Source organism: Dendropsophus ebraccatus, chromosome 1, assembly GCF_027789765.1.
Source record: "Dendropsophus ebraccatus isolate aDenEbr1 chromosome 1, aDenEbr1.pat, whole genome shotgun sequence".
Taxonomy (NCBI): domain Eukaryota; kingdom Metazoa; phylum Chordata; class Amphibia; order Anura; family Hylidae; genus Dendropsophus; species Dendropsophus ebraccatus.
In genome coordinates this window covers 210598060-210615849 of record NC_091454.1, presented here as the reverse complement: position 1 = coordinate 210615849, position 17790 = coordinate 210598060, and positions in this window count along the sequence as shown.

The window sequence follows — 17790 nt, the reverse complement described above, 5'->3', positions numbered from 1 at the left end:
CTTTGCTTGTTTCTCATTACTTTCCCTGGTTTCCCGGAAGGGATGAGGAGATTCCATTGTGATGCAAACAGACCAGGCTAAGTTTTTTTTTTTATTCACATACCAAGCATCCGTATAAAGCGGTCATTGAGATCCATAAGCTTGTGTTGTATTGGTATTAATTTTAATTTTTTTTTAAAGAGTGCTGTACATATACTGCATTTCCCCGAAAATAGGACAGTGTCAGGGGCGTAACTACCACTATAGCAGCCATAGCGGCTGCTATGGGGCCCATAACATCAGGGGGCCCCCCATTACCCGCTTCTGCAATATACTGGGCCCCCTGAGCTGTCACTATTTGCAGCACCAGGTGGACAGCTTAGGGTCAGTTGGGGAGAAATGGGTGCCCCAATCAAAAGTTTGCTATAGGGCCCAGTCATTTCTAGTTACGCCCCTGGACAGTGTCTTATAATAATTTTTGCTCCCAAAGATGCGCTAGGTCTTATTTTCAGGGGATGTCTTACTTTTCCATGAAGAAGAATTCACACGCACAGCAGGGACAGAGCATGCGGTATGGCGGCTTCTGGACACCAGGGGGAGCTCACCACAGCACACTTGTACAGTACAGCAGGGACAGTGTATGGTATGGCGGCTTCCGGACACCAGGGGGAGCTCAACACAGCACACTCGCACAGCAGGGACAGTGTACGGTATGGTGGCTTCCGGCCACCAGGGGGGGGGGGGGCTCACCACAGCACACTTGTATACAGCAGGGACAGAGCGTACGATATGACAACTTCTGGCCACCTGAGGGAGCTCACCAAAGCACACTTGTACAGCACAGCAGGGACAGCGCACGGTGTGGTGGCTTCTGACCACCAGGGGGAGCTCACCACAGCACAGTTGTACAGCACAAAAGGGACAGAGCACTCGGTATGGTGGCTTCCAGCTGTCAGGGGGAGCTCAATACAGCACACTTGTACAGCATAGCAGGGGCAGAGTATGGTATGATGGGCACCGGCCACCAGGAGGAGCTCACCACAGCACACTAGTTCAGCACAACAGGGACAGCATTTGGTAACGGGATAGCGGCAGACTGTGTGCAGCTCTAAATCTGGCGGTAGGGGACAACAGGCATGGTGGCAGGCAATGGGCCTCTTGATGCTTTGCCTGCACATCTATGAGTGATGGCTGCGGAAGGGAACATTGGGTTGGAGTCAGGTGACCGCCTTCATGTCCTGCATGCAGCTGCTCTGCAATGGGCAGGGAAGGTAGGGGACAACAGAGGCGGGCTAAAAAGAATCACAGCTGCATGGCCTGGTGTTCTGCTTGGCGGGCATTCTTCTGAACAAAGACTTTGCTAGGTCTTACTTTCAGGGGAGGCCTTATATTTACCAACTCTGCAAAATCTTTACTAGGTCTTATTTTTGGGGGGAAACTGGGATGAATATACAAATCACAACATAAAATCAAGAAAAAAAAGCACATGAATAAAGTAAATGACAGACAGGTACACAAGGAGAAAGGACTCTGTTTACAATCTACAAGGTGAGGGGAGAAGACGATGTGAGGTCAAAACTTTCTCTTAATGACAGCATCCATGTAATATATAACAGGGCTTGTCTTCTTTTCTCACATTACAATAGACCATTGATGTCATACAGAATACAATACTTATAGTATCCTCTGAGGGTTGTAGTACTCAGCATTACAATAATAATAATAATCAGTCATTGTTCAGGACCCAAAAAAGAGTCACATTTCTAATTAAGGAACAGCGCCACTCCTGTTCATAGGTTGTCTCTGGTATTACAGCTTAGGTCTAATAGGACAAAGGGAACTGAGCTGTAATATCATACACAGTCCATAGAGATTCTGAACAATCTCTTTAATTTTAAGAATGGATTCTATCAAAGAATAAGTAACCCCTGACAGCTGCCAAAAACAGTCTACCCCACGTACGCCAAAACCATTTCTTAAGGAAATATCCTACAAACAGGAAAACAATAAAACACTCCCCCATCTCATTCTGTGTCATATAATAAGAGTATTCTTTTACATAATGTAAAGCTGAACCATCAGTGACCCAGAATCCACAGCCGAAATTCTGTAAAACATAGTACTGCTCTGAGTCACAGAATAAACCACCAAGCCTAATTCTTCTCAGTGTTGATGTTATAAGCCTGATGTCTTTTCTGTTTCTCCTCATGATAACACTTCCTGTATAGCTTCCAAGCTTAAAGGGATTGTTGTGTAGAATACAATTGACTACACAGAACATATAAACTGAAGAATTCGGATGGGTAAACTACACTTGGCCTTAGAGAAATAGCAGTCTATAGGTAGGTGACTTGAGATGCGATCTGGGCGGCTACATAAAGCGGGTTCAATTCAATTCTGCTGTCAAGGCCTAAGCAATTTGGCTGGCTCAGGGGAATTCCATCAATGCTGTCAGACAACACCTATGATGCATTTGCAGAAGCACGATCACTGACATGAAAGCCTGTCAAAAAGCAGGAAACGGAAAAGCAGGAGAGTCCTTTGGCAAGCAGCAAATTCTCTAACCCCTGACAGAAACTTAAAACTTGAGAAATGGTGGACTTTGCAGTGTGGACTGGAAAAATCATTGCATCTCAGGTGGTTATCACTGCAAGACTTTTGTTGTAGGAACACAGGAACACTGGTATACCGGAACACAGGAACAGCATAAGCATTGGTCAGCGGCCAGGCCCCTGGACTCTCTTTGACTCTGGATCTCTCTGCAGAAGAAAACTAGAAGGAACCCCTAGGCCTACACTAAACACTACATATACTGAGAGTTTCTCATTGGTGGAGAGAGGCCTGAGGTAATTGAAGCCCTGATTGGCTCTGGGAAATGAAGAGACACTTGGTGAAAGCTGATAGGTTTAGAAATGGGAGTTGACCAGACATACTGTGACCAGAGGATGATTTAATTTACTCAGATAAGTAGTGCCCACAGTTCCTAATTCGGAAATAATGCCGCACTACTTCACAGAGGGTAAGTTTGTCCGCATGCTTCTCTTCCCAATTATTCTGACAATTTTTAAAACAGGTACACTTTATGTGTTCTCTTTGTTACTGTATTTTAGTTTTCTGCTTTGCCTCTGGGTCCTAGTGCCTGTCAGGTCAGTTGTACTTGTCCCTTGTGCCATCAGTAGTTAATGTTCTTGTTACCTGTCAGCATTAAAGGCAGTTCTGTCACGATCCAAGATGCTGCAAAAGACGTGGCAGAAATGAACCGATTACAAGATGGCTCAGTCTATGAACCACTGTTATCCAACCTAATAAATACTAGAAAAAATTATTTTTACAATATTTATATTTCTTGATAAAATCTTGAGACATTTTTTTGAAAAGTTTCACATTAAAAACTATTTAAAAAAAATTATATATATATATATATTTACAGTCTCTCACAATTGCTGAGCATAGTAGAATATTGTTTTACCATGTTAGCCAAGGAAATCAGTAGAATAGAGAAGAAATCAGGCGATACCTTTTAGAGCCTAACTGAGCATGTTTTTCTGCTCTCTTTTGAGGTGGTTAACCTGTACACATCGATTTCACATCAAAAAGGGTGCATGTATGTACAAAGTGTTTTGGAGATGACTGTATACAGTACTGAAAGCTATCAATTCTTTTTACAATTATAACAGTATTGAGTTCTTTGTTTGGTGACATGGTACAGCGATGGGGTCCAACAAAATGCCCACTTATGCTAATATCTTTGTAAACCTTATAGAGAGGACCCATATGTATACACACTGTTACTTACCTAACATCTTACGTTGGGGATGGTATATTGATGATAAATTTACAGTTTTTACTAAGTTGGTGGATTGAATGATCACATTTCTGAAATACAGTTCCCAATAATGCTATCTACCAAGGAACTTAAATTCTTAAAAGTTTTGTCCCAGTTAAATACTAATCTAATTATAAAAACAATCAGCATCATGTAAATCAGGAAATCATTAATCTAAACTATACGCACTACTAGTAAGGAGAATTGTGGGCTACAATAAGACCCATGACTATCGCCTGGAAGAAATATAAGAAATTTAAAATGAAACAAGACAAGGTTTATTACTCGTATATCAGTCATGCACTTAGAGAGTTCAAGCATACATTGAAGCCCAGAGAGAAACAAGGGAGGTATTCTTTATGTAAGCACAAGCTTAGTCCTATGATCAGTCCTATGAAACTAATATTCCTACTACAATCCAAATGGTTATTTTCTCTGCCTCGATGATTAAAGGAATCTCCTCTGCACATGTCTATGTGGCGTAGATGTCAAAATTTAAAAAAGATTTTCAGGGACACTTTGGCTTTGATAACGATGGGGTGTGACCTATTGTGATTGTGGTTTGCATCTGTGGGGTTTCCCACATTTTATCTATTTTTTTATCTATACAGTATTGTCCTTATTGTATGGACCTTACAGTTAGGACACTAATCAGGGAGCAAATTATATACCCCAGTACCAAGTGCACAGCAAATTATAGACTTCAGTGTCAGCTGCTTGCTGGCAATGACATAGAGAATGGAAAGAGTGAGATAGAAGGACGAACCCGGTTTACTGTGCAGTTACATCCAGAGACTCACAAGTGACATCTCCTGAAAGTAACTCACAGGGGGTGTCTACTCTGATCAGAGTTGCTTCACTTTTCTTCTCTATGTGGCCTGGCCTTCGTGAAGACTTCTCCTGGCCACTACTGATTTCTGCAGGATTTGTCAGACAAAGTTTTAGGCTCGTTGCTCCAGCCCAATTCCTTGCCTCTATACAAACTTTCCATGTGTATTGCTCCCACACTGTAACAGTGCCCACTTTGTGCTACCATGAAGTATTTAGACCCAATTTGGGCCTTCAAATAGTACTTAGGCCCCTTCTATGCCCTCACATAGTAGTAAGGCTACCATATAGAACCACAATACAAAGAGAACGGAGAAGGCACTCACTATACAAAATTCTTCTTTTTTCAATCCAAAACGTAAAAATAAACAGAGTGCGTAGCAGTCGGCGGGGACGCCATTCAATCACTGAAAAGTGTAACTGTCGTTTCACGCGCGCATGTGCGCATCATCAGACACTGATCAGACACTGTCTGATGATGCGTGCGTGAAACAGCTGTTACACTTTTCCGTGATTGAATGGCGTCCCCGTCGACTGCTACGCACTCTGTTTATTTTTACGTTTTGGATTGAATAAAGAAGAATTTTTTTTATGGTGAGTGCCTTCTTCATACTCTTTGTTTTTTGGATTTACAAGTTTGCTTGCTGCACCTCCTTTGAAGAGCACCCCCTAATCTTGCCTGCTATTGCCTGCCTAAGTGTCCGACATATGTGTGGTTATCGATGCTGTTGGAGTAGTTAGATGCCGGTCCTCTTCCTCTTTCCCTGCTACCATATAGAAGATAGTGCCCCTATGTACCCCCATATAGTACTTAGGCCCCCTCTGTGCACCCATATAGTAGTTATCTTAGGAGGAAGGAGGAGTTAGGGAGCTGTTGAGATGAGAACATCACACTGTAAAAGGAAAGGACTACACAACTTCCTGTCAGGGTAACTCAAGGAAAAGCATTCTGAAGCCAGTACTACTTTAGTGAATGGGAGCTGCAATGCAGTAACCCAGCACCAGCACTGTTCAATGGACGAAACCAAGTGCTTCCAGCCATTCACTGTGTATGTGCCGGAGCTGGGGCCTATCCAATGTAAAATACCTGGAAATCCCCAATAATCTACAGCCTCCATGAGTCAGGACACATTTGTGACTCATTGTTTTCTAACCCATACAGGCCAAATTTTTTTTCCATAAAATTCTCTATCTAAATGGGCAATCATTAATCCTCATACCAGATTTATTTGGGTTTTTCCCAATCTACATGGTAAGCTATTCTACACCACTTATTTATTTAACCATTTAATTGCTTGAATATTCTTTATATTATTTCTGCATTGACGACTATTCACATGCCTAGCCCAGCTCATTGCTGAGTCGCGGTCACTGACACTTTTAGGTCACAGTGCGACCCCACTGACACTTACAGATAATAAATGGAAGATTTTTCCAGCCGTGTATTGTAAAGACTTATTCTCCTGTCACATATCATGGATAACATTGTATTAGTAACTGTTCCCCTTTAAACCTGTTGTAGGAACTATCCGGAGCGCACTGCCAGTAACAGCTGAGGCTCTGACTGACATCACCCGGCTGCTAGGCACCGCCGCCTGCACATATCCCATGTGATTACAAGGCAGTGTCCTGTAATCCTCCCCCAGCTCATATTTATGGCATAAGCAAAATGCCAGATAGAATTGTGCCGTACTGTATCCAATATTAATTCTGAGGAGGCCGAGTTATAGCAGGTCTAGTATATACAGAGTTACATATTGTATATGAGAAGGTTATAGAAAGGAGTTCATCAAGTTCACCCTATGCCAATTGCTTCATGTTGTATGTAGTATTATAGTAGTTATATTCCTGTATATAGGGGTAGTATTATAGTAGTTATATTCTTGTATATAGGAGGCAGTATTATAGTAGTTATATTCCTGTATATAGGAGCAGTATTATAGTAGTTATATTCTTGTATATAGGGAGCAGTATTATAGTAGTTATATTCTTGTATATAGGAGCAGTATTATAGTAGTTATATTCTTGTATATAGGAGCAGTATTATAGTAGTAATATTCTTGTATATAGGGAGCAGTATTATAGTAGGTATATTCTTGTATATAGGGGGCAGTATTATAGTAGTTATATTCTTGTATATAGGGGCAGTATTATAGTAGTTATATTCTTGTATATAGGGGGCAGTATTATAGTAGTTATATTCTTGTATATAGGAGGCAGTATTATAGTAGTTATATTCTTGTATATAGGAGGCAGTATTATAGTAGTTATATTCTTGTATATAGGAGGCAGTATTATAGTAGTTATAGTCTTGTATATAGAGGCAGTATTATAGTAGTTATATTCTTGTATATAGGGGCAGTATTATAGTAGTTATATTCTTGTATATAGGAACAGTATTATAGTAGTTATATTCTTGTATATAGGAGCAGTAGTATAGTAGTTATATTCCTGTATATAGGAGCAGTAGTATAGTAGTTATAGTCTTGTATATAGGGGCAGTATTATAGTAGTTATATTCTTGTATATAGGAGTAGTATTATAGTAGTTATATTCTTGTATATAGGAGCAGTATTATAGTAGTTATATTCTTGTATATAGGAGCAGTATTATAGTAGTTATAGTCTTGTATATAGGAGGCAGTATTATAATAGTTATGTTCTTGTATATAGGAATAGTATTATAGTAGTTATATTCTTGTATATAGGAACACTATTATAGTAGTTATATTCTTGTATATAGGAGCAGTATTATAGTAGTTATATTCTTGTATATAGGGGCAGTATTATAGTAGAAATTTTTTCATACTCACGTAATTTTACTTTCTTCGAGTCTAAAGGCAGCACAATAGGGTTATTCAGCTCCTCCTTAGATCCTCCTAGGAACGCCCACCTAAAAAAAACCTCATTAACCAGCACCAATCCCACTGTATGACTCCCTTTAAATCACTCCCACTCACACACTGACACGTGTAATAACATAGCCTTCTAGATGCTTAATCTTTTAATAGGGTGGGTATATTTGTGCTGCCTTTAGACTCGAAGAAAGTAAAATTACGTGAGTATGAAAAAATTTCTACTTTCTTCTTCGTCTCAAGGCAGCACAATAGGGAGCTTACTAGCTACTAAAGGGTGGGTATCGCTGCTGCACTCAGAACCGCCGTGCTAAAGGCTGGACCTCTACCTTGCATGTCTAGTCGATAATGACTGATGAAAGTAGACGGGGATGTCCAGGATGCGGCATTACAGATGTCAATTATCGGGACTTGAGCCCTCTCCGCCCTTGATGTCGACATAGATCTTGTCGAGTGAGCTCGAAGAACTTCTGGTGGTGGTAGGTCTTGAACTCTGTATGATTCCAGAATAGCTGTTTTCAGCCACCTGGCTAAGGTATCTTTCGACGCCTTTTTCCCTTTGTTGCCTCCAGCAAATTGCAGGAACAGATTTTCATCTATCCGGGACTGAGCAACTCTATCTAGATAGATTTTTAATGCTCTGACCACATCTAATGTGTGAAGTCTACTCTCTTCTTCAGACGCCGGCTCCGTCATGAATCTTTGCAAGAAGACTTCTCTATTGATGTTCTCAGTAGATGAGATCTTAGGAAGGAAGGATGGAACTGTTCTTATTAATACCCCATCTGGGATAAACTTCAAGAATGGCTCTCTGGATGATAAGGCCTGTAACTCTCCCAGCCTTTTTGCCGATGTGATGGCTATTAGAAACACAGTCTTACAGGATAGCCATTTCATGTCTGCTGACTGAAGAGGTTCAAATGGTGGACCTGTTAACGCATTTAGGACTGTTGTTAAGTCCCAGGAAGAAACTGGAGATTTTATGACAGGTCTCAGATTTTTTAACGCTTTGAAGAAGCGTATAATCAATGGGTGACCTGCAAACTGGCCATCAGTGAAGGAATTAATTGCTGTCATGTGGACGCGAAGTGTGTTCGCCTTCAAACCTTTTACGAACCCTTCTTGAAGAAATTGCAATATCACCGGTAGCTCTATATTCTGGAAATTCTTCTCTTGTCTCCAGATTGTAAATTTTCTCCATAATTTGGAGTATACTTTATTAGTTGAGCGTTTTCTGGCCGACAATAGGGTGTCTATCACCTGATCAGAGAGCCCAGACCGTCTGAACTTAGATCTTTCATATTCCACGCAGTTAAGTGGAGATGGTCCAGGTGAGGGTGAAATAGGCCGTCTTGTATGAGAAGATCCTGTACTTGTGGAAGCTTCCAGAAGATCCCTTTGGACAGGCGTAGCAATAACGGGAACCATACCCTGCGAGGCCAGAATGGTGCTATGACTATTGCCTCGGGGCTGTCCATCAAGATTTTCTTCAGGACCTTGGGGATAAGGACTGGTGGTGGGAAAATGTACATGGACTTGCCTCTCCATGACACTGAGAATGCATCGAGGATATCCGGTTCGTCTCTGGGGTTCAGTGATGCAAACCTCCGAACCTGACGATTTTCCCTCGTCGCCATCATGTCCCACAAAGGTCGGCCCCATCTGCTGACTACTTCCTGGAAGTAGGCAGGGTTGAGTTGCCACTCGTTGGGGCTCAGAGTCCGACGACTCAGAAGGTCCGCTACTGTATTGCTGGATCCTTTTATATGCAGCGCTGAGATTGATCTCACTGTGTGTTCTGCCCAATGCATGATGGACTTGCACTCTCTCTCCAACCTGGGGCTTCTGGTTCCACCCTGCTTGTTTATATAAAACACCGTAGCTGCATTGTCTGACCTGACAAGCACGGACCTGTTCTTCAACTGCAGTGTGAAATGTCTCAGGGCTAGTCTCACCGCTTTGAGCTCCTTCAGATTGGACGTTGCTTTCCTGTCCATAGCTGACCAGGCTCTCTGTACCCACTGACCCCCCAGATGGGCCCCCCAACCCATAGCTGAGGCATCCGTGGTCAAGATTACCGGATCGCTCGGACGGAAGCTGTTGCCTTTGTTCACATTGTTGGGAATCAACCACCATTGCAGATCCTTCCGCGTCCCAGGTGACAGCGTCACTGTTGTTGCTAACGACGTCACTTTCCTGTCCCACGTATTCAGAATCTCCTTCTGAAGAGGTCTCATTCTTGCTCTGGCCCAAGGGACTGCTTCGATGACTGACGTCAATAAGCCCAAAGTGCTCATGGCATGCCGAATTGACACTGTGGAAGTCTCTATCAGAGCATGAACTTGCCTCCGAAGTGTCTCCACTTTGTCTGTTGGCAGAAAAAGTTTCATCCGAGTCGTGTCTATCAAGAAGCCTAAGAACTTCTTCGTCGTAGCAGGGGATAGGTCCGATTTCTTGATATTGATCAGGAACCCGACTGACTCTAGTAACTGGCGCGTCAGAGCTAGATGATGTAGCAGAAGCTGAACAGAGGGAGCTATCAGGAGCCAGTCGTCCAGGTAGGGGAACTATTTGTACTCCCTGAAGCCTCAAGTGAGCCACCAGAACAATCACTACTTTGGTGAACACCCTTGGCGAGGATGTTAAGCCGAAGGGAAGTGCTTTGAACTGGTAATGCATCACTTCGTCCCCTACCTGAATCGCTACCCTGAGATACCTCCTGGACATCGGATGGATTGGAACATGGAGATAGGCGTCCATGAGATCTATGGACACCATCACATCTGACTGCTGTATAAGGCTGATTGCTGACCGAATGGAGTCCATCTTGAACTTTTCCTTTTTTACAAAGTTGTTCACATACCGTAGGTCTATAATTAGGCGGGATTTCCCTTCCGGCTTGGGCACCGGAAACACCCGCGAATACACTCCGCTCCCTTTCTCCTCCTCCGGAACTTCTTCTAGCGCATTTTTCGCAAGAAATTCTTCCAGTAGGGATGGTACAATGCTGCTGCTTGGCTTGTTGACTACAAAACGAGGTCTCGGTCTGTGAGCAAAATTTATTCTGTAGCCGGTCTTTACTATGCTTAGAACCCACTCGTCTGTGGTGATGCTTTGCCAAACTTGCCAGAATTTTAAAAGCCTTGCGCCTACCGGAGGTGGATGAAGGGAGAGGCTGGCGTCAGAACTCGGTCTTTGACTGTCCTTCTCCTTGTTTTCCTTTGCCCTTATTATAATTCCTTTTGTCAGCTCTGCCTTGGAAACTTTTGCGCTTGAAGGCATTCCTACCTTTGCCTCGAAAAAATTTAAAAGGCTTCTTTTTCCCCGACATGGGAAAGGAGAGTCCCTTGCCTTCCTTAGCTGGTTCCAGTATCTTCTCTAACTGATCACCTATAAGGTGACCAGGTTCAAAGGGCAGGCTGCAAAAATTGTTTTTATTGGCTACGTCACCTGGCCAAGGCTTGAGCCAGATTGCACGCCTCACAGAGTTCACTAACGCCATGGATTTTGCCGAGATCTTCAGGACGTCGATCGGAAAATCACACAGGAAATCTGCGCAAACTTTCAGGCTTGAGACCTGTTCCAACAGCTCCTCCCTTGGGACTCGGTCTTCAATCTGTCTGCTTAATTGACTAAGCCATACACGCATTGCCCTAGACACTGGGACAGTGGATAAGGCTGCTTTACTCAAATCTGCGGCATTGTAATGCGCCTTCTTTAACAGGACATCCGACTTCCTGTCCATGACGTCTTTTAAGATAGACGAATCCTCTGCAGGGAAGAGGGTGTTTTTTGACAACTTGGCGACTGCAGTGTCAACTTTCCCTGGCGCTTCCCACATTTCTGATTCAACCGGATCAAGGCGATATACAGACTTGAAGCGAGAACCCAGGATTACCCTCTTATCTGGCTTCTTCCACTCCTTCTCCATAATTGTCTTGAGCACTTGATGCCCAGATAACACACACGACTTTTTTCGTGGAAAATAATAAAGCTTATTTTTATCTTGAGAAGATGATTTATCTTTTTTAACCTCTACAATCTCCTTGACGGCCTTGATTAATTTGTCTGCGTGCTCTTTTTTGAAGAGATAGTAATCCTCTGTAGGTGGTTCCTCATCCGAGGATTCACTTTCCGGAGCAGAAGTGGAAGAAGAGGAAGAAGAAGATTTTGATGAGGAAGGCTCGCTCCTTTTGCTAGATCTTTTCTTCTTTTTTGCCCCTGATTTACTAGGCATATTCTCTTTAAACCATGAAAAGAATGATCTAGCCTCATTCAGAAACGCTGAAGTTTCAGTTTGAGAAGATCCAGTCGCTAACTCAGCTGACTGGCCAGACTGGTCTCTCTTGCGCTTGGCTGATGGCGCTTGTGATGAGCAGAGATGGCAAATGGAATGTCCATAATCATCAGGCAATGGTTGTTCACATACTCGGCACAACCTGTGCTTAGTCTTAGTCCTCCTCTTCCCTCTAGATGATTCACTAGACATCTGTAGGGAGATAACAGTACACACAGTTAGTAGGCCGGGTCCCACCCCCCTAACTATGTGCAACCGCAATTCCACTAACCTTAGCAAGGAGAGAATCCGGCTGCCCTGCACAAAGGGTACCGCTCGGCAGACTCTCCCTGCTTAAATATCCCGGCAGAAGCCGCGCATGCGTGGATGCCGGGACCCTCTGTGACGCACTTCCTGTGCGCGTCACCCGCATCACCTGATTCATTGTGGCCAATCCTCTTTCAGCGCGTCATCCGCTGCGCCCGACCACGTGACTTCGAACTCCGGACCGGAAGTGACGCGGTAGAGGGCTGTGGAACGCAGAAGCCGGCCCTTGGAACGCACGCGCCCCCACGCTGCACCACGGGCCGAACGGGAGAGAGAACGCCAGCCTGATTACCAGCACCCTATCCCTCACACCAGTTCTGGGACACAGGTATCTCTCTCCGGCAACTAGGTCCAGGAACTCCTGACCGATGCCAGCAGGTACCCCAAAAACTGCCCCAGCACCTAAGGCCGGGTACCTGCTGCAGCCTAGGCTGCAGTGCTGAGGCTCAACGGCCTCTCTGCAAGAAAACAAACACAAAACAGTGTTAATACAAGGTGGGCTTAAAATGGCATATACTTGCCTAACCTCCCAGGCTAGGAGGATATGAAAAAACACGTGTCAGTGTGTGAGTGGGAGTGATTTAAAGGGAGTCATACAGTGGGATTGGTGCTGGTTAATGAGGTTTTTTTTAGGTGGGCGTTCCTAGGAGGATCTAAGGAGGAGCTGAATAACCCTATTGTGCTGCCTTGAGACGAAGAAGAAAGTAGTTATATTCTTGTATATAGGAACAGTATTATAGTAGTTATATTCCTGTATATAGAAGGCAGTATTATAGTAGTTATATTCTTGTATATAGGAGCAGTATTATAGTAGTTATAGTCTTGTATATAGGAGGCAGTATTATAGTAGTTATATTCTTGTATATAGGAGGCAGTATTATAGTAGTTATATTCCTGTATATAGGAGCAGTATTATAGTAGTTATATTCTTGTATATAGGGGCAGTATTATAGTAGTTATATTCCTGTATATAGGAGCAGTATTATAGTAAGTATATCCTTGTATATAGGGGCAGTATTATAGTAGTTATATTCTTGTATATAGGAGCAGTATTATAGTAGTTATATTCCTGTATATAGGAGGCAGTATTATAGTAGTTATATTCTTGTATATAGGAGGCAGTATTATAGTAGTTATATTCTTGTATATAGGAGCAGTATTATAGTAGTTATATTCCTGTATATAGGAGCAGTATTATAGTAGTTATATTCTTGTATATAGGAGCAGTATTATAGTAGTTATATTCCTGTATATAGGAGCAGTATTATAGTAGTTATATTCTTGTATATAGGAGCAGTATTACAGTAGTTAAGTATGGATGTGCTCTGGCTGTAATGGGTCATTATTTCCTGTTTCCTGTGGTTGTATTACGCTGCATGGTGGCTCAGTGGTAAGCATTGTTTTTAACCGTTTTCTGCTCCCACATTAGAAACATACGGATATGATAGTGACCTTATTTATAGGATAGGGAAATTAATTTATTAGCTCTATGGGGACACAATAAAAGTATATAAATGCAATGAACCTAACCTACAATTTTAGGAACTTGGGGCTACTCTGACTACTATGAGACTACTGAAATCCCTACAACGTTATAATAACACACACAAAGAGTCGGCCTTATAATAAATAGCCTGAGAGTTACTTTATAGCATAAGAAGTCACACCAGTCACTTTATGTTATACAATGTGCATCCTATAGTGCGAACAAACATCCTTCTCCAGCCATGACCTTGTAACATCATAGGAAACCTATGCTGAAGATATATTACAAAGGAAACTTCCTAAGTAGGCCGCCCAGTATACAAAACTCACTTTTATATACTCTATTAAGAAATTCTGAGTTGAACCTCTGTTCAAGTTGCTGATCTCATAGCCAGATAGGAAAGTGATTATAAAGAGCGTCTCTCACTCTGGAGGACCTGTCCTGTCCTGCATCACACAGATAACACATCGATTTGAATAGACACTGTGTAATACTTCATTCCTCCTATGGTGGTGCTGCAGGGAAACTGAATACTTACTGCCATGTTTCCCCACAGATTAGAGCTGACCAGTGGACTCTTCCCAGTAATAAGACTCTGTTTAAGGGCCTTTATAGGTAGTAGGGATATCTGAAGTCACGCCATTTGACAACACCACCTTTTATACTTGATTTCAACCTGTTCTTCATCGATGTGACAGAGAAGCTGAATAGAATGATGTATCACTTACATTGTTCTGTGCAGCTGATGTGAAGATATCTTCCTGAATAACATGGCCAATAAGTAGTCCTCTCCGTTGTTTGCATGAGCTCAGTAGTCCCAGATATTCATGAGAAGCAGAAAACCACGCCCACCAGCTGCTGATTGGCAGTTATCTATCCATGCTGTGTATAGGCAGCCAACTGTCAGTCAGCAGCTGGAGGGTGGGAGGAGGGGTGCAGCAATAATCCTACTCTCCTACATATTAGGAGAACGGCTGAACAGAATGATGAAAGTAATATACTGTTCAGAATTTTTGTCACTAGTTTACGCTGCCCTCATTTAACGTGGAATAAACCTAGTGACAGATTCCCTTTAACTTTAAAACGATACTTTCCATTATCCAAGGGGGCTCCCCACCGTACAAACAGTTGACACATCTGGAAATGTTCTGCCCCTCCTCTTTCAGGGGAAGTCACTGCCCTAGGCACTTGGACTGTTAGTGACACTGCCATAAGGGTTAAATCAGTATAGCAGGAGACAAACATGTCTCTAGTAATGGCCGTGGTTGTGAAGGGGAGAGAGGAAAAGGGAGGGATCTGGTGCCAAGATGAACATTTGCTAGAGGTCACAATACTGGCAGAGAACGGACTGACCCCCCCTCCTGCTGACGCCTAATACTTGCTGGAATTTACATTATAATAGTCCTCTAATAACATGAGGCACCGGTTCCATGGAGAAGCTGTTTATATAGACTGTGAGATCTAATATTCCTAGCTGATATCGCAATGTGGTTCTCTAAGGTTGTATCAAACAAGATGGGCTTAGATACACTGGCTCAGGAGAAATTGTCAGATAAGGAAGGCTTAGATACACATTTCAGGAAAGAGTACCGCACATGGAAGGTTTCTGCTTCTTATTTACACAGATGCAGATGTTGAGCAGATGAATGGCATATGATGGGCTTAGATACGCTCACAGATCACTCTCCATGAGGACTATTATACAGAGAGGTTCACTGAATGTACGTGTAGTTCTGCTGAGGGGCTTTCAGAGAACCAGTCCCTTTATAGCCAGTGTTTCCTGTTATAGCATAGCAGCAAGGAAAAAAGGAGGATATGGGGCCTACAATACCCACTTCCCACCATTTAAAGGAATCCCAGCACAATCTCCTGTTACTTGTGGTTCTTCAGATTGTCTACCTACAGGCTGTAGTTAGATAGTTGTAGCCAGTTTAGATGTATAGGCCTGGCCTGGGTTGCTGGTGGCAGGGGGGCCTCTGTGGTCCAGTGAAGGGTGGTGGTGGCTGCTGCTATTGTCCGGCTCTGTGATCTGGAGGGGGGGGGGATTTGCTGGTGGTGGAAGGATGTGTGGGCGGCTCTATGGTCTGGAGAAGGGGGGTTTGCTAGTGGCACTATGCTTTGCGGGTGGCTCTGTGGTCCTCTGTCTGGCAGCCTCTGTGGTTCGGTGGAGGGGTGGCGGTGGATGCTGTGCGGCTCTGTGGTCTGGAAGGGGGGAGGGGCTGGTGGTGGTGGTCCACTGTCCGGCAGGGAGGGGGGTGATGATCTGTGATCAGAAGCTAGTGCCATGGGGGCAGACCATGCACTGCCCAGGCCTCCTTTACAACACAGGCCCCATAGCAGCTGCATGGTCTGCCTCCATGGTACCTACGTCACTGCTTCTTACCACATATGGGTGTGTAGTGCTGTAAATGAAAGTTACCTACAAAACAACCACTAGATGTAGCAAACACTAGTGAGTAGAAGACATTAGGCACAACATACATTGCATATAAAGTGACATTACAAAATGAGAGAAGAGAAGTACAACACAACGCTTTAATAGTAAAGTGCTGGCTTAGGAGTAAAGTATTCGACAACCACAAAGAACTGCTAAGAAACCATATAGTATAGTGGGACACTGCACCGTCACCAGTGCCATCTGTACTGCCCTGATGGTGTCCCTGTAAGTACCGTACCCCTCTGCCACCTAGGAAGACACCAGGGCAGGTTACAGATTTTGCCTTCGGGCCCAGCAGCTTCAGGTCTCTGTATTTATCACACTGAAGATAAGTAACTGATACATTCCCCACTTAATGGTTTATCTCTTGCCAAGGATGGAAACTATGAAGCTTGTCTACAAGTGAAAGTAATGTCTCTGGTGGCCGCTCCACAGCTTCCTAATGTCACCAGGGCAGATAAATTATTGTCCAGCTCAGCAAATTGCTTAGAAACAACAGCAGGTGACCACAAAGCAAGAGAAACAATCAGCAGAAAGTTCCCAGCCAAGATAATCGCACATGGATGAAGGATCCTGACCGAAGATGACAACAACAAGAGAAAGAGTCTCCGCCACCCACCTATTATGTGTCACTGGTACTGGTGTCTTCCTATGGGGCAGATGAGTCTCTGTGCCCTCTCAAGAGACTGTGCCCAGGTGTGTCCACTGTTATAGTGGGACTAAGAGCTACAAAAAAATTAAAGGGGTATTCCACTCAAACACAACTTTTCATATGTTATATGTCCCATGGTGAGACTAACAATTCATTCCATTATCTATTCAGTCTCCTTCCCCCAGTTCTCATCCGCTGCTTTCTGCTAAAGACACAAAAAACTGTATTTGAGCTTTTCTCTCCCCCTCCCCCCCTCCCTTCTGAGACAGCTGATGTAAACAAGTCCCTGGCAGGCTTCATCTGCAACATTGCAACAAGTTGCAGATAGGGACTTGTATACCTCAACCGTCTTGGAAGGGAGGGGGTTGAGAGCAGAAACGGACTAAACAGCTCAGATACACTTTGTTGTGTCTTCGACAGAAAGCAGCAGCTCAGAACTGGGGGAAGGAGACTGAATAGATAATAATAGAATGAATTGTTAGTTTTAACATGGGTAGTAACATATCAAAAGTTATGTTTGATTGGAATATCCATTTAAGGTGGTTTTAATGTTGTCAAACAACTTAAAACATGAACAGTATCTTCTGTAGCATTTACACGTTTCAAGCCCCAGGCTCTTACTCATGACGACAAGGTAAGTGATACACGGTTCTTAATTAAAATACAATTAAGCCCCAGGTGTATATTAATTGTAATTAACTTACTCAATAGAGTTACTGGTCCCTTGGGGCATGTTATACGGTACTGAAGAATGTATTGCGTAAGACAGAGCAGGAAACTGCTATTGTACCTTCTATGATACATAAAAAATATGCTGCCACCAATGGCTGCTTTAGGAACTGCAGGGCTACACAAGCCCTGATACCAGCCCAGTTACATATCATTAGAGATGCTACATGCAGATACTGAGCCTCCCCTAACTATATACATGTTATCATAAGACATTACACTTAGGACAGCTGTCTGTGACAGTAGCGCAGCAGGCACAGCATAGTGTAGCAGAGCCAGCAGTGATTGACAATAATCCCTGCTCGTTCTGCTACACCGTGCCATGCCTGCAGCGCTACTGACACAGACAGCTGTCCTCATCAGACTGGCAGACTGGAAAGAATACACCACTTCCTG